At 34.4% G+C, this 19241-nt stretch overlaps 1 pseudogene; it reads right to left on the bottom strand.

Annotated features, from left to right (window-relative positions):
• Window positions 1–8686: 8686 nt before the first annotated feature.
• On the bottom strand, window positions 8687–9780 carry LOC145802501 (transcription termination factor MTEF1, chloroplastic pseudogene; annotated as a pseudogene).
• Between the last annotated feature and the right edge of the window lie 9461 nt (window positions 9781–19241).

The following is a 19241-nucleotide window of genomic DNA, read 5'->3' as shown; positions in this document are numbered from 1 at the left end:
TTTAAAAAATTCAGTGAAAACAAAAAATAATATGGAAAACAAAAAAATAAATTTTTTTTATAAGTGAATTCTAAAAACCGAAACCAAACAAAGTGATAAAATTCTTTTTAATGACTTCGACAATTGCTTAATCTTACTTCTGTCAAAACATTCCAAAACCAGAATTTTCTACTACATGTCCTTAGAAAGAATGAACATATATGGATTTAAATAATTTAGAAACATAACTACAAATTTATAATGACCTTGGAAAATTTAAACTTTTTATTATTATAATTCAACCCCAATTGAATTTAAATAATTATAATAAAGCTCACAAGTTTTCCCATAGTTACTGGTTTGATATTGGTTGCGTCTCTATTTTAGTATCCTACTAGCTAGGCTTAAATCAACTGTATTGACACTGAGAATCTAAAAGCCCTGGGCATAAGGCAATTACAACTTGGATCTTATACACTTATACAATGTAGAATTAATTGTTTAAAAGTCCTATTTACAAATGTTATGCTATCTCAAATCCTATTTAAGATTTTTTAAACTAATAAATCCTATTTAGTAAAATTGAATCAGTTTTTTTTTTTTTTTTTGTTAAAACTAAAAACATTATCAATTTTGCATAGTAATATTCTAGAGAATTGTTTCACTAACTGATAAAAACAACAAAAGATAAGATTAAACGTTTTTGCCTTTCCACTTATTGATTTAATTTCACTATCCAATAAAACTAATAATATTATCAAATTTTTTTCACTTTTAAAACTGAGAACATTATTAATTTTTTCATTTTAATTTTTTTTTTTCCAATTTTGCACATTAATGTTCTATCATCATGTTTCTTCTTTCAGTTTTGCACAAAAAAAATAATTCAATTTTTAAAAAAAAAAATTGCACAATTTTTTTAAAAAAATTTCAATTTGAAAGTCGATGTTTTAAAGTGATGAAAATCAAAATAAATGTCAAATCGTCATATTTCTTTATAAATTATCATAAACGATAAACAATCATTGTTTAAAAGGTAATTCAGACTATTAAGAATTTAATAGAATTTGAATGTCTAAAAAATTTTAATTAAGACTTAATGGAATATAATTTCATAAATTAAAGATTTACATGTAAATGCCCTTATAATGTATTACAATTCCATTAAACACTACCTCAGGTAATAGAGAAGTGAGTCAACAATGTCTTAACATTATGTGGGATATATATTGTTCCATAAAAGGAGGAGAAGGCAAAATCAGTTTCAAACAGATGGGATGCAAAAGTCAAGTGGAGCATCACAGTAACCACCTCTAGATGTTTGGGCCCATTATGATCCATATCCTATGGCCAGACCAGAGTTTTTTCTTTTTTTTTTAAGAACATGAGAAATATTATATTAATAAAAAATAATAACAGGACATAATCAAGACCCGAAACGGCCATTCCAACCAAACAACAAAACAAAAAAACTAACAATCAACAAAAAGGAAAACCGACAATGCCAGACCAGAGATGTTAATGCCTAATGTTTTCTACATTGGACTCCAATGTGGGATGAGGGCAACTTGATGCATTTTGGGGGCTAAAACTGAAACTTCAAATACACGACATTAATAGCATCGGGATGCTTTTAGTAATTCTTCTTACACAATAAAATTTCTCATCACACTCCATTTCTCCTTACACAATGTACAAAAACTTAAATTATTAATTTTATCTTTTCACAATCAGCATAATACCAATCACAACCCTCATTCTTACATCCCAAACCTAACAAACCCTAACTCTATTCTAAAGTTTTTAAAGGTGAATGCATACCTCGAGGCATTTCACCCCTCATGAGGCGAGGTGTAAGTCTCAAGGCATTGAGACGTAAGCATTTCAAATTTTAAATTTTAATATTAAGTGAATGAATTAAATATTTTAAAATAATAAAAAAAATTAAAAAAATTAAAATATAAAGGTGTAAATACTTTTCGCCTTAAGATGTTGAACCTTTTACTGCGTAGGTGGAAGTTTTCTATCACTAAAAATGAAATTGATATTCTTAATTTTAATGATTGAGCTTCTCACTAGACCACTAACTGTTTTTTTTTTTTTTTTTTTATTGACCATTTACTTAATTTTTCTTGTAGAATATAGTTGCAAAATGAATTCTTTTTATTTATTTTTTTTATGTGTAAATAATCTAATAGACTAAGTTTAACAAAAAACCCAAAGCAACCTTTGCATGTGAGTACTCTTCACATGCTTATGCACAAAAAAATGTACAAAACACACCTAAGGCGCATGTCTCAAACTGTGATACGCAAGCCTTTGGAGAGTAATACTTCAAAATCAAAAGCTTGATACGTTTTACCTTAGTCTCAAAGGCAAGGCGAGCATTGAGGTGAGGTGAGCCTCAAGAAAGCCTTTTAAAACTCTGCTCTACCCCACCCCCCAATCACCACCTCTAGCAGCCATGATCGCCATCTTCAACCACAAACATCTAGCCTTGCTCCCACCAGTGACCTCTACATTGCCACCCTCTCATGGTCGCCACCTCTAACCATCGTGATGCCCTCCTTCCCAACGCTCTTCCACAATCCCCAGATTTGACACCTACCCTTCATTTTCATCACCTCCCACCTCTCCGACCATCACAATCCCCCCCTCCAATCGCTTCTCTCTTTCATCAACCCCCTTTTTAGCCCCTCCCTCGTCACCGATCCTCCTCCCCAACTCCCTAGATTCGACACTACCCTTCATCGTCGTCACCTCCCACACCTTCCATCTTCTTTTTCTACCTTTACCTTGAATCTCTCTTTCTTTGTAGTACACAGTGTTGGTTTTGGAGGATGAACTAGGTTGCGCAAGGTGATGGATTGTGAAAGTCTAGGTCGTGCTATTCAGGGGTGCTGGATCATCGGCAGTAGGAGACCTGAATTCAATAAATAAATAAATTAACCCTCTACAAATTTTGCTTCCCTAACTAAATTCGAGTTTCATTATCCCTTTATTCCACTAAGTTTAAGCCCCAAAAATTTAAGATTTAAGTCATCTGCAAAGTTTTAAAAAGTGGCCGCAACCGTTATGTAATAGTTGTGATGGTTACCGTCACCAGTTATGGCGGCTATAGCAGTGTGACAAAAATTCACAACCGTAATGACCGCTACCGTTACATAAAGGCCGTAACGGCTGTTACATTGCCGCTACAGCACAGTTACAGTCACTACAACAGTTACGCTTGTATTTTTTAATTTTTTTTTTTTTTTTTTTTTTTATAAATTTTGTATATAATGTTATTTTCTCATTCAATGTGTTGTTTCATTTAGCTTGAAAACTAAAACATTTCGGAAACATAAGGGAGATGGAAAAACAATTTGGAAACATATGAAAATGTTTGGAACAAAAACTAAAGCCCAAATAAATGTTTATACATTCTCAATAATTAAATCACTGAACATGTTATTTTTTATAAATTTTGTAAGTAATACTATTTTCTCTTTTGAATGTCCATACATATTTTAAGTAAAAATCTTATTTATACATGTTTTGAATGCCCAATCTTCAAGATTTCATTACTTTTTCATCTTATCTGCTAACATCTATTTCTCTTATGTTAAATTTATTGAACAAAATTTAGATTTCATCTTATGTACTTTTACATTATTATGTTGACATTTTGTATTTTAAACTTGTTTTTTTCTTCTTTTTTTTAATAAAACCAAGATAATCACATATATATATATATATATATATATAAAAGAAAGACTACACACAGTTTAGCCTTCTGATAGGGCTGCTTTTGCCGACACATATGAGCCACCTTTACATTTTGTCTAGGGACCTTAGTAATACAAACATAATCTAACATAATACAAAAATAACATAAATCTTGCAAAAAGTTTGTCAGGTCCGATTCCGTCTTATTAACGTTTTGCAACCGCTGGATTAACAATAAAGAGTCGGTGAGTATGGTAGCTGCTTTCACATTGTTCTGCACACACCACTTTACTACTTCTAAGCAAGCTCCAGCTTCAGCTACCAAGCTCTGGCTTCAGCTACCAAGGCTGACGATGCAACAAAGGAAAATTTCATCCATGCAAACTAGTTTCCTTTATTGTCCATTCCAACCCAAGCTGCACCCGCCTTGACCGTAAGTTCCTTCCACGCCCCGTCGATAACAAACCAGTCAAAACAGGGATGTGGGCACCAATTTGCAGAATTAGATAATACAAAAGAATCACCAGGTGAAGCAACACCCATGTTACTACGATTTGTGAACAAATCATTAATATCTAATATCCTATTCTGATCATGTACCCAATTCAGAGAGCTAATTAATCTCAAAACATGGTCTTCCACCACATTCTCAAATGTAGCTGTATTCCTATGAAGCCAAATACCCCACAAAACCTTAACAGATTCATGAATTGCATCATCATCATCTGGTGCCTTTTGGAACCATTGTCCCATCCAGTCATGAACTAAACATCCCTCCCCATCCTCAAAATTAAGGCCAACACTAGACCCTCGCCAAATGTGTTTAGAGAAATACATTGGAAACAAGGATGCTCTAATGATTCCTCTTTAACACCACACCTTGAACACACAAGATCTAATGGTATTCCCCAGTGGACAAGAAGATTTTTGACAAGTAGGATTCTATGTAAAATCTTCCAAACAAATAATGCCCATTTAGCAGGCAAATTTAATTTCCACAACCTCTTCCAACACCGACCACTATCCCAATTACCCGGATGATGCAAAGTCTGACACTCTTTCATAACTGAGAAAAAACCCGACTTAACTGGATACTGTCCATCCTTGGCCAGCTGCCACACTCATTGATCAAATTTACTAATTTGGGGAATATGTATATTCAATATATTAGTGACCATATGTTCCAAAAAGAGGGGCCCGAATCAATGGTTCTCTCCACGATTTAGTATCCTGATTAATAAGATGTGCAACTTTAAAAGAGCTGAACAACTTACCCATCCCCCTTCCTACCATCTCATTCTTTAAAGTAGGAATCCATTGGTCTTCAAAAGGATCAATATTCTCATCATTCCCCACAACCCACCCCAGTTCTTTTTTAAGAAGATCCTTTCCCATAGGATACTCCATGCCCATGAGCAACCTGACTTAGGTGTGGTGTAGCATCTAGAAACACACCCTTTGAACAATATTTTGCCATGAAAAGTCTACTTATAAGAGATTGGGGAATCAAAATGATTCTCCAAGCTATCTTAGGCAGCAGAGATTGATTCAACAACCCCGGATCTCGAAATCCAAGACTAGCTACTGCCTTAGGTAAGCACAAACTATCCCAGCTTTTCCAAATTATCCCCTTTTCACCTGAATGTTTCCACAGAAAACTCCCCACAATACTGCGAATTTGACGGGTGAAATACACCGGAGCCTTAAACACAGATAACAGATAAGAAGTAATTGACAAAAGAGAGTGTCTAATCAGGACACATCTTCCGGCAAATGATAGAGGACTATGTTTCCACCCCAACAGCTTAGCAGAAAATCTATTCATATGACTAAACAAATCTGCCTTATGAGAACTAGCACCCAGAACCGCTCCCAAATATAACCCAGGTCTATCAACTAGTTCAACCCCAAGACACTCGCTAAGAAAAACTCAATGAGCTGGACTCATGTTAGGACTAACAAAGAGACTGGATTTATGAAAATTAATCTGAAGACTCAATTGGTGATAGAAGGCTTGCAGAAACCATTTCAAACACCAAATCGTTGCTAATTCCAACTCCATGAAAAATAAACAATCATCTGCAGAAAGGAGATGAGAAATAACCTGTGCATTACGACAAATAGACATCCCCGTACAAACACCCTGGGACGCAAGAACATCTAAACCCAAAGATAAGGCTTGAGTCACCAAAATAAAAAGGTACGGAGCCAATGGGTCCCCTTGTCTCATACCACATTTCGACTAGAACCATTCAGATTGTTGAGAATTCACCATAACCGAAAATGAAACAATTGATATGCATTGATAAATCAACCAAATTCAATGTGAACTGAACCCCAAAACCTCACTAAATGTGATTCTGGAATAAAAACATGCCTATTTGTATATTTTCTTAAAGTTGTGCGAAGAAATAAAAAATTCACGGTTTCAATTGCTATCACCATTACACCCCACAACTGCATCAACGCTATCGTTACCATTATGGTAACCACCACCGTTATTTAAAACCTTGGTCGTCTGATTTAGACCCACCATCAACCACCTACAAAAGGTTTCCTTTCTTGATTTGAATTTGGTTCGGATTTTTACGAATGAACAAACTTAATTTGTTTGGACTTTTCTGGCTAAATGCCTAAAAGTTGAACAAATTAGTTTTGTTCCACAGAAAAAATACAAATGTTTCAAATTTGATCGGCCACATAAGTTCGAAAATTTTAAGTTTGTTTCACACTGGAAGTTTGAACAAAGTTTTAAACAAAATTTTGATGGATTATACTTTCTATTCTTTTTTTTTTTATTGGCATCAGGATGTCCAGATCAAAGTTTGACTAATTCCCAGGGATGCACAGGCCCTCGGCAAGGAGTTTCCCGCAAGTGCACTGCAGCTCATTCAAGGGCTTTTTCCCAATCCAATAGCCCCAAGGAATTGTTAGTACCTAAGAGGTTCCGATCCTCAAACCTTGGAGGGAGCACACCCGCAAGACCTAAGGCCTTGCCACCAGGCCAACCCCTTGGAATTAAAATTTTGATGGATTATATATCAAATCACTTTCACATAGATTTCAATCAATTGCAAACTAATTAAACGTTAAATAAACAATTTTTACTACTAAAGCAAAATAAAAAGTTAGCAATGGATATATCTATCTATTCCATTATATATGTAAAGGGCTAAGTTGGCATTGACACTTTTGTGTCAAACTATTTTACTCCCAAATTACCTTTCTGTAACAAAGAATTGAAGCACAAGTTTTCTATAACTACCTATTCAATCCATAATAGCCAACTTCAACCCACAATGAAAATTTTAAGCACATCCATGCGGGTGTGCACAACCTCTAGTATATATATATATATATACGGGATTATGGAGAGGGTAATGAGATAAAATGATAATTTTTTTAATTTTGGAAGACTGGAATTTTAGAAAACTGAGTGCAAGGAGATAACATTGTCGTGTAAGTAGAACTCTAATAACATAGTTTAGTACACAAATCTGGGATAAAACACCCTTCTTGCATCCTCAACAAGTTAAGGGCTCATATATCAGTGAACCAAGCAAAGCCTTCATACCTGTTTAAGTCTTTGCTAGCTAGCTTATGCCTCTGAGGATCACCCAAAAAGGATGAGTGCAGCGAACGCAGGATGGACCCATTACTTGAAATTTAGCAAAAGCTATAGGTCAGAATAAACAACATTGTGTTTTGTTTTCCAAGCAATAACCACGACAGGGCCCTTACTAAGTTGTGACACTTACCAATCAGTCATATTAACTAGACTTATTTACCTACAGGTCCTGGCTGTAAATTTATTCGTAAAAACAAGAGAGACTGATAATTTTATCACTTGATAAATTTATCAATAGGACTTAATAGGCAATAAGCCCCAAAAGTAGGACCTATTGATAATTTACCCTACTAAGTGACCACATTATGCATACAAGACCAATATGGTGACGATTGATTACTGATGAAGGGTCAGGTATGTGGAAAGATTATAAAACCAGCTTCTCCATGACAGCAGTAGAAAATTGGGCATTCTAGTTGGATCAGACTATAGGAGTTTCTGTGACAAATATTGGATAATTTTAGACTAATTATTCTTTGCTGAGAGGAAACATGCATAAAAACTCTAGCTATCCTATCATCAAAAACAGAGTGCAAATATTATTTGAACAAGAACCATAGAAGTGGGCTTTAAGCTTCTAAACGTTTGATTACATAAATGACATCTCCCATCAATCACTGCCAATACATGCCCTCCCAATTATTCAACTCCCTAATAACTGAAGCCCAGATTTCAAGCATCAAAGAAGCAAATGATTTTAAGTCCATAACTTGAGGACAATCCACTATGGCAGTTTCCTCTAACAAAATGAATATTAGCGTTGAATAAATCGCAGAATCAGGTTCAAACCTTCGGAAAGTCTCAAAACAAAGGGTTTACTATAATACTGAATAAATGATAAACAAAGGCTTCTTTCCTGCCCCACTATCTCACATTATCATCCCCAAATTTAGCAGTATTGCTTGGTCATTAGTGTTCTGGTTTCCATGGGCACTACGAATTTAAATTTTACTTGAATGGTAAAGAATTTACTAATTTCATTTCAAGCTTGCCAGGAACAACAACTCATATTTGGATATTTATCAAGTTCTAACCTTGGGTAAGCTAAAATATAGCAACAACAAACAAGTGTAAAATGTGAATTACCACCAATTTAATTTTGTTAACTAGGTTTCTTACTAAGGGTTGACTATTAGTTCAATTGTTAAGACTAGGCCTAATAACCTTGAGATTATGGGTTCAAGTCTTAGGACCACCATTTTGTGTATTATGCTAAAGGTTAAGTGTGTACTCAATATTTTCCCTTTCAAACACACATTAATGTGTACTAAATGGGTGTTTTTTTTTTTTTAAACTGGGTTTCTTACTATAGCTTCTAACTTCCACTTCATGTCTAGAGAACAACTGAGGGAATGAAACAATTGTCTCTCATGAATAAATAAAGACGTTATATTGCACAAAAAATGTACATTTGACCATCAAACACAATGAGTCGTGAACTTTCACTATGGAAGCAAAGCATAAATAATATAAGTTGCAACTTGCAAGGAAACTTACTGTGACTGTCTCTGATCAACTAATCGCAATCGCATCTCAATCTACCACGCATTGAACTCCCCATCGCTAACCCTCAACATCTGCGGCAGTGAAAGAGACAACCCATTCTCCACCAAGAGCTGGTGCCGAGGCTTTATCTTCCCCTCCAAACTAAACGAAAAATACTGCGGAAACCTCTTTAGCTCTGCCAAATCCCCATTCATCTCCTTCAAGAAATACTCCACTTTCGGCCCAAAATTATTGGAAATACTAAACGTCAACAACCCCGGCGACCTCAACACCTCCTCATACGAAAAACCCAAATCTTGCAAGTAATTCAGCTTGGGCATAAGCATGTTTTCGACGCTTGAAACCAACAACAGTGTGCTCTGGCAAGTTAATGCCTGTTTCCCCACAAACCCAAATTTTCTAGGAAACGTAATGCGGGTCTCAATTGGTGATCTACACTGCAAATTAAGAGTCGGGCAGCGAATGGTCGATTTTCGGATATCGGGGAAAGGGATATTGACGTGGTTCAATAGGAAGTCGAAAACAGGATAGAGATCGGAGTAGGGATCGCAGGTGAGGAGCTGGGGGTACATGTCGAAGATGCGGCCCAAGGCAGAGCGGTCGATGCCCATGGAGGAGAGGCATTTCTCGACTGATTTGAGGGAGTCGAGTGGGGCTGATCGGAAATTCGGGTTCTTGTGGAAGGCTTTGGAGGGATTGACTTTGAGGGTTTGGAGGTAGAGGAGCTTCTCGCGGAAGCGGAGGCCGGAGTCGGAGGTTGGTTGCGGCGGATCGGTGCGGTGGTGAGGTGGGGAGTGAGTGCGGAGGGAGTTTGGAGAGGAGTGAGGCAGTTGAGGGTATTGGGATGGGGTTTTGGGGAAGGGTTGAGGGAGGGGAGAAGGGTTAGGGTTAGGGTTAGGGTTAGGGTTTGAGTTTGAGGAGGAAGGAGTTGCAGTGGAATGGGCATTTGCTTCATTCCGTTATAACTTTCTCGCTTGGCAATATCCAATTGGCAAACTTTTAGTGACACTGCATTATGCATGGAATCTGGGTATAAGAACAAGAATAATGTTTGAGGGCCCGAAATTAGGGGCTCGAATTTTGCTCAAAATCCAAAACGACGTCGTTTTGAATTTTGCTCAAAATCCAAAACGACGTCGTTTTGGATTTTGATTTTTTTTTTTTCTTCCTTTTCTTTTCTTCCTTTTCTTTCTTCTTCTTCGTTGAGTTGAACAGAGGCGAGAGAGAGAACAAAGAGGCGAGAGCGAGAACGCAGGTCGTCATCGGCATCGCAGCCCGTCGGCGTCCCAGCTCGTCGGCCGATCTCGCAACTCGTCCCTCGTCGGCATCGCAGCCCCGCCTCCACCTCTGCCTCTGCCCGCCGCCGCCTCCGCATCCACCTCCGCCTTCGCCTCCACCTCCACCTCCACCTCCGCCCGATTTTGTTGGCCCCTCCAGTTGAATTCTTCTTCTCCTTCTTCTCCTCCTCCTCTTCCTCCTTCTTCTTCCCCCTAATTTCGAGCCAAATTCGAGCCTCTATATTCGGTCTCTGTAGCATTACTGTTAACAAAAATATCCCCAATTTCAAAAATTCCCAAAATACTATCTCTCTCTCTATCGACTGCAAGCAGCGGCAAGGGGGGACGACGGCTGTCAACGAGCGACGACGGTGAGCAGCGATTGACGACGGCTAGCAGCGATTGACGACGGCTAGCAGCTGCAGCAGCAGTGGCGGTGCGGCGTCTCAGATACCTTTGCCGATACCTTCGTCGTTGGGTCGTTCGCCGTGGGCGACATTGGGTGTCTTTCTCGCTACTTTGCGAGTGTTTTTTTTTTTTTGGGTGCTTGTTCTTCTCTTTGGTAAGCCTTCTTCTCTCATGATATACAGAGTTTGGTGCATTGTTTCCTAATTTTGTTTATTTATTTCTCTTTCGGAAATATAGGTTTATTTATTTCTCTTTCAAAAATATAGGTTTTATTTATTTATCTCTCATGATATACAAACTTGGTTCTTTTGTTTATTTATTTCTCTTTCAGAAATTAAGCGAATCGATTCGTAAACTTGTAGCTAACCTTTTTCTTTCTTTTTTGTCTTTTTTTTTTTTGGGTGTGTTGGTGACAAGTGAAACAACAAAGACTTACGTCGAAGATCTGATAATCTGAGAGAAACCCGCATCGAAATTTGTTGATTTTCGTGTATATTTTGCAATTTTGATATCTGGGTCGTTCTTCGATTTGTGATGGGTTGGAGATACAGGGCTCGTTTGTTCCTGATTGCTGCTGTTGTAATCATTTGGGTCACCTCTACAGAAGTCACCCAGGTGGTCATACTTCTTTCTCTAATTTCATTTCTAGTTTAAGGTTTTAAAATTCTGTATTTGCAATGTATGTTCTGCATGTTTGTATGCATAGCTCATGTACCTTCATTTATATGGTGAAGTTTATACATTTGCCTAAGTTGATGAATTCTTGTTTGTTTTTGAGGAATTGCCAATGAGATTTGAATTAAAAACCTGAAATGTCAATTGGGATTCAAATAAAAAGTAAAAGATTCAATAACACTAGTTTGATTGTTAAAAAGCTTATTGCAATTATTCATTTTCGTGTGTACCCCCAGAAAAACTGGAGGAAAATAAAGCAAAATAGAAGTGAAAACTTAAATACTTTGGACTGTCATGGTTTTTGGAAAAAAGTTGAAAATTAGGTCTCGGGCTATCATTTGCTTGCAAATTATTTACCTCCGTTTAGGTTTCTTGGCAACCAAACAGAGGATTAGTGTAAACTCAGAGGTTCTTGCTAACAGAAGTTTCACCCTTAAAAACATGTTTGCTTGGATCTAATTAGTGGAGGATGCTGATTTGTTCTGAAATTAAATTGTTAAAAATGTTGTTTGCTTGCATTGTCAACTTCCGTCATGTTGTAAGGTAATGAGATTTCCTTATTTTAGTTGCAAAAAAGAAAGTCTTTTTTCAGTCAAATGGAGAAGGAAAAGATTTTATTCCATGTGGAAAAAATTGAATTATCTTGAACTAACATGAAAATAAGATGGAAAATCATTGGAAGTTGGAACTAAGAAAGAAATATGCATTGGAGGTTGGAGGCCTGAACAGAGTTTTGAATTTTTTTTATTTTCCCAAGGCCCCTCAATAACCGTTCTCTAATCAGCCTATTGATATATGCCCAAGGCATGCACTTTAAGTACTGAAAAATCCTTCACTTTTCTTTTTTTTCCCTGATGAACTGTTGTTTTGTGGCATAAATATGCAAGAACTCATTAATTTAAAGTGGTGTTTCATGTGTCCTCAATTGACTGTAAAAGTATGCTTTATTTTTTTTTCTCCATTTTTTATTCATATGACTAATGAATTACTAATAAAAAAGGGCTTAACTGTTAAGGGAGGCTAATGCAATTATGTCAAAAGTGTAGGGCTAATTGTATTTTCCCTAACTTAAGGGAGGTGAGGTGAGTGTAATTTGCCCTTAAATATTTGATCCATCAATGTTTTTATATCTTGTTCCTCGTAATTAATTTTGCACTTATGCATAATAGCTTTTTTATTATCTAAAAATCACACAATCCATAATTTCTATTCATTAGCCAGATATTAACTTGTATATACATATCCTTTTAACAGGGTATTTTTACAGATTATAAGCAACCATTTGCAGTGACCTATCTTGGAGTTTCTCTAATGGTAGTTTATCTCCCAATAGCATTCATTAAGGATTGGATATGTAGCATCATAAGAAAACGCTCTTGTAATAATGAGTCTTCTGCTGGATTTAGCTCCCCTTTGAACTGCATTGCGGAGCGTAACATCTTTGAAATTGAACTTGAAGGGAATTTGAATAAAAAAGACAGTGAAGCAGACCTTTCTGCTCTAGAAGAGGGAATGCCATTAGTTCCTAAACACATAGATGATGCAGACGTGTTAAAACAACAGAAAGAGCTTACGACCAAGGAGATTGCTGGTTATGGATTTTCTATTGCCCCTCTCTGGTTTGTTACAGAGGTAAATAACTGCTGTGTCTTAGTTTCTTCAAGATATCTATTTAGTCAATGTTGGTTTTTGAGTTTCTGAGTATAGCTGGTACATAAAAACCACCATTATTTCATGAGGGGTTCGTATTGGTAAAAATTTGTAAGAAAAGGAAAGATTCTTTCTCTAAATTTTATTCCCTCATCCTTCTAGATCTAGCTTTATGGATGTCCTTTTGATAGTATAGTTTAACAAAAAATTTATTCATGTATTAATCTTGCCATTTACACCTAACTCCAGAATTATGTGCATAAAACATTTTATTCCTGTAGTAGTGTTTTTTTTTTTAACTGAACTTGGTTTTTTACCTCAAATTTAGGTTGGATTGCTGTAGGGTTGAGGTTTTTATTTATTTATCTCTCATGATATACAAACTTGGTTCTTTTGTTTATTTATTTCTCTTTCAGAAATATAGGTTTTCCACTATTCGATTAATTTTGTTTACGATTCTCGATTTGATTCGATTCGATTCATGATTTCCAAACTTAGGATTTCGATTCACTATATGATTCTCGATTTGGCATTGTGATACTTGCGGTGGCATTCAAATCTAGGGAGGACCATAGAAAGCAGCTGGAATTGGAAGAAACACGTAAGGCAGGTTGTGCACCAGCTGAGGTTGATGAGGATGGAAAAGAAATTAACCCTCATATTCCTCAGTATATGTCATCTGCACCTTGGTATCTTAATGCAGAGAGACCGGTATGTTTTCTTAAGTAATTTTGTTTTGTTACATTTTGTGTTTTGTGAAGGCTGGAGATTGCAAACTTTTGTTATCTTTCTTCTTGTTAGAGTTTAAAGCATCAAAGGAAATGGAAGTCAGATCCAAATTATACCAAATCACGGTATGACAGAGGTGCAAAAATTTATCAGGCTGAAAAGTTTAGGAAGGGTGCTTGTGAAAAGTAAGTGAAAGTTGTTTTCTTTCTCTTTCTTTCTATGTATGGTGCATGCATGTGTTCTTTATTCTTTTCATTAATTTTCGCAATGGCTAGTCATTGACATGAAGATGTAATCAATATAGATTTTAGTTGTGGAAGAGTTTCATGTAATCTGCTTGTTTCAGTACCAAGGTTTAAACTATGGAGGTTCTACCCTGCCTTATGGATGAGAACTCTGCCTTGCGGAGGGAAGAAGAGGTATTGGTGGGATGGGGATAGTGTGGCTGGGGTTGGTTGTGGTTAAGTCTTAGCGTATCATTTTGTTCAATGCATAGAAAATTTTAACATGCCAATTTTATGATGATTGTTAAACTGCTCACTGTACATAATTGGATTTATTTAATTATTCTTTTGATATCTTGTCTTGAGGAATTAACTGCATTATAGCATGTGCTTTGCACACTATAGGGAAGATTGTCTGGAGATGCCCTTGCTAGCAGGAGAGTTATTCATTACACGAGGCATAACTTGCTGTTACTGCTCATTAGGTCTTGTATAGTTTAGTTGATTCCATATCGTCACATAGTTGGTACCTTTGGGGGAGATCTTCAAGAGAGCTCTTCCTGGATTATGGAATTAATTGAATCTCTGAATGTAATTTTTTTTTGTTTTTTTTTTTTAATAATTCGAGGTATCTCTCACCCACCTTAGTTCAATTGGACTCGAGTGACCTTATATTTCGAGCCTAAAACTAGTCCCCAAAGGCAATGAAGGTAACAACAGGATTAACCTCCAATGGCCCCTTGGTAAACTGGAACTTGAAACTTTAGAACTTACTCTCCAAACCCTTGGAATTCTCAAAATGTATATTGGGGTTCTCCCAAAATATATATTGTTAGTGCAATGTATCTAAACCACTTGTTTCCGAACAAAGTGGATGTCCGAACATATATTCTTGTTGTTATTTGTTTAAAACCATTGAATTGTTTTAGATCTTCAGAGTTTTGAAATACAGACCATAAATTACGTTGTTCATAGAAAGACATCCATGTTTGGTGTATTTTTAAAAATCATTTTTTATTTTTTATTTTTTAAAAATTATAAACTAATTTGATAGAAATAAATATAAAAATATATATTTTTTAATTTTTTAAAATTATTTTTGTCTTAAAAAAAGAAAAAAACCATATGTAAGTAATGAATTTTGATTTTGATTTTGATTTTTCTTGACTAAACCAATTTTGAAAGATTTTCATAAACAAATTCTGAAAACTCAACAAAGTATTGTGCAGTTTCCATGTGTTTCATTCGGCCAAATTCTATTAAGAGTAATGTTACATAAATTGATAAATCTTATAATAACTTTTATTTATTTATTTATTAATGTGACACTTAATACATTATCAAAGTGAGTCATGTTTCAAAATTTAAATTTTTTTATTACATGAAAAATCAATTAGTAAATAAAGTTTATGAATTTGTGTAGTTTTGATCATATTATTGCGTGTATTATTATTCACTTGTTGTTTTCGAATTTCATTTAAAGTGACAATATGTTGTATTTGATGACTAACAAAAAAAATGTTGTATTTGATGCTATAGTAGTTAAATTTTTATGTTTTTTTGTAATTAACTTGCTCTTGGAAAAACTTGCTCTTCTAAATGTAAGGACACGTATCCCTTGAAATATTTTTGAACTTTATGCTTAGCCTCGTGGCCATGCACGTGTATATGGTTCTTTGATTTTTGCAAAACTTAGTTGGTACATATCATTTTTTTATGCTGAAATTCTGTGATGCAGATCAAGTGGATATGCCCAACTGCTCCTACTTGCCCAGCGGCTATACTTGGTGGATTCCCTCGCACTGCATGTAAGATTAAAGCTTAGATTTCTTCCAATTTTGAGATACTGATACAATTATCTAAAGTGCTTTTGTGGTTTCGTATTAGGGTTTGACGTTAGAGAACTTTTAGAAGATAGTCCTGATGATTTTGAAGGTTTAGACACTTCAGTAGCGCATATTGCAAACTTCTTGTCAACAGAGCCTGCTGATAGTAAGTTTCTACCTTGTTACTTCATTGATTATAGGCCACTAAATTACTTAATTTCCATGTGTTTAGTTAGTAGTTCATTTATCTATCGTGATAAAAAGTTTCATCAACTATCATGAATAAATTACCACCGTGTTGATTAGGAATTCTATACTTTTTCATTTATTTATTTATTTTTGTATTACCTCATTTACAGTTAAACTTGGTATCGGGGGTTTTAGTATGGGTGTTGCAACTGCCCTCTACTCTGCAACTTGTTTTGCCCAGGGACAATATGGAAATGGGATCGATTACCCTGTTAACTTGAGGGCTATTGTTGGTCTAAGTGGTTGGCTTCCTGGTTCAAGGTATGAATGCAATATCTTCCTTCTCATTTCCTCTTTGTTCCTCTGTTATATGTACTGTTTTCCCATGTTGAAAATAACCAATTTACCAAATAAAATAAGATTCGTATGAGATGATTCTGAAATATCTCATTTGATAGCTCCCTCTGGCCATATTTGGAATTGTTTTCAAACTAATATTATATTGAGTTCCAAGGTGACCAAAATAGCTAATAAGTTTTGTACAGTGTCATCTCAGGTAGGACTCACTCATTGTTGATTCAAAAATCTTTTCGCAAGTAAAGATGTAATGTGTGCACCTTATAGTGCTCTTCAAAATATTACCATGCTTATTAGTCAACGGCAAGTTTATGCACGACGTTGAGGAACAAGATAAAAGGATCACAGGAGGCTGCAAGGCGTGCTGCATCTTTTGCCCATTTTGCTCTGTCACGGAATCTGTATGTACATTGCATTTTGGACTCTTTTTTTTTTAAAAAAAAGTTTTCTTGGGAATGATAAAGTTCTTTTCTCACATGTTGTTTGACTTCAGGCATATAGCTTTAAACTAGTGCGAACTAGCAAATTGTTGCTCTTAAAATTTGAGTCTTCAATTTGCTATTTTTTTTGGTATTGGGACATCTACTGTAATTACCAGCTTGTTGCTCCTATTCACTGATAATTCATAGTTGGTAGAATTATATACATGAAAATTTTATTCCCGAGGATCCTTCTCAACCTCTCATTGGAAACCTACATGAGCATTAAAATCCCTTTAAAAACGCTCCGTTTGGTTTAGTTTTGGAATTATGATTTGAGTGTAAAGTTAACTCATAACCAAACACATAACTCGAAACTCTACACTATTTTCAAAACTCCACACTCAAATTGTAACCAAACACATAACAAAAAAAATTAAAATATTTAAAAATATATTTATAAAATAAAATGAATTTTTAATATTTTAAAAATATTTTTTAAAAAATACAGCACACAAATATATGAAACATAGTGCATATCAAAATAATAAATAAATATGTAAAATATAAAATATTTACCCTAAAAAAATAAAATTAAGAAAATGGTAATACAAAAATTTTATACTAGTAATAATCAAATTCATTATTTATTTCTATTGATGCAGGGGATGAAGAGTTAGTGTGGTGAGAAAATGTTTGATTGTCTTCTGTAAGACAAGAACAATCTCTACAAAAATAGTAAGTTTTTTCATATGCTTCTAGCGGTTTCTGAATTAATTTGTTTTTTTATTTTTCAGGTCAGAAATTTCTTGGAGAGATGCAAAATATGGTCAAAGAATTCAAGAACTTAGTTTTTTCAAGTTTTTTTTTTTTTTTTTAAATATACGTAATCACAGTTAAAAACTTTTTATTAATTTCTTTGTATATACTTTTGAACATTTAACTTCCATTTATGAAATATATGACGTTATTCCATTCAATATATGGTTGTGATTCAAAATATAGTATATAGTGTGTATTATATTCTAAAATGCGCATACAAAAAAAATAATATTGATTATTTTTTAAATATGTCGAATTCTTTTTTTTTTTTTATCACAGGCTTTATTAGTTATTAATCATACTTAAAAGATATGATCTAAATGTTTTTAATCACACTTAAAAAGTGTGATCTAAATTTTATTAATCACACTTAAAATGTGTGATCTAAATTTCATTAATCACACTTAAAAGGTGTGATGTAAATGTTTTTAATCACACTTAAAATGTGTGATCTAAATGTTTTTAATCACACTTAAAAGGTGTAATCTAAATGTTTTTAATCACACTTTAAAGATGTGATGAAAGCATTTTTTAATGACACTTAAAAAGTGTGATTAAAAATGCATTTTTAATCACACTCTCAAAGACCACACTTTAATAAAACTTAAAATGTGTGATTAAAAAACAAACATCACACAAAAAAAGTGTGATCTTTATCTGTATTTGTAGTAGTGATCGTTCTTTGAGGGTTGGTTTGGGAAGTGGGTTGGTTTTTTGGCTTTTTTGGCTATTTTAGCCTGGGCTAAAAAGCTTGGTTTGGGAAGGACTTTTTGGCTTTTTTGATTTTTTGACTTTTTTGTGAGAGAAGAGTGTAATGATTATGGGTTGGATGTGATGTTTTGTTTGTTGTGGCTAAAATAACTTATTTTGTCTTTTATGGCTAAAATAGCCAAAAAAAGCCAACAACCTATCTTCCCAAACGGAGCCTGAGCCATGTTTTTTATGGATGATCTCAACGTGTAGGATTGTTTTTTCATGTATTGAGTTGATGATGCCGAGGGAGTATATAGATACTAGTTTTTTTTTTTTTTTTTTCCTTTGGTTTTGTTGTTGTTGTTGACGACGATGATGATGATGATGATGAAGAAACAAATTGCAACAGATAGGGAGAGAACACATGATAGTCACAAAATTAAATAGATAAAAAAAATATGCTCTATAAATTTCAACAGATAGGAAAAATTAGAAATTCCAACAGATAAAATTTTTTGAACAAATAAATTTCAACAGATAGGTTTTATTTGGATAGATATTTGAACAAATAAAGGAAATTTGAATTGAAAAGATTAAAAAATTAAACATATAGGGTAAAAAAAATTAAATAGATAGGGAAAATTTTGAACATATAGGGGAAAAACTTAAATATATACGGAAAAAATTTGAACAGATAGGAAAAAAATTGAACAGATAGATATAAATTTGAACAGATAGTCAAAAAAAGCCAACGACAAAAATTAAGGAATAAAATTGAAAAATAAAATGTCTTTCAAAACAAACACAAACAAAAGGACTTCTCATCGGAGTATTTCACAAATAGAGGATTTCTCACCAATAAAAATATCCACTGGACTTAATACCTTATACCCTCTTTAAGTTGGACTTTTCAACAATTATTTCTTCTTTTTTTTGTAATTAAGTTAACACAAATAATAAAATATCTTCAATTATATGTTCATTTTTTTTATACTAAAATATGTTGGTAAAGAATATTAATTAATGGTAATATCATTAATTTTTTGTCATGGCAGAAATTGATGGATTATGATTCTCTCCATTTTAAAATTATAATGGGAGTTCTCCATTGCATTATTCAAGGAAGTGGGGACGCTGCTGCGCAGCCCGCG

This window comes from Camellia sinensis, chromosome 11, assembly GCF_055761805.1.
Source record: "Camellia sinensis isolate YWXY chromosome 11, ASM5576180v1, whole genome shotgun sequence".
NCBI classification, from domain to species: Eukaryota; Viridiplantae; Streptophyta; class Magnoliopsida; order Ericales; family Theaceae; genus Camellia; species Camellia sinensis.
This window is presented reverse-complemented; position numbering and strand designations above follow the sequence as displayed.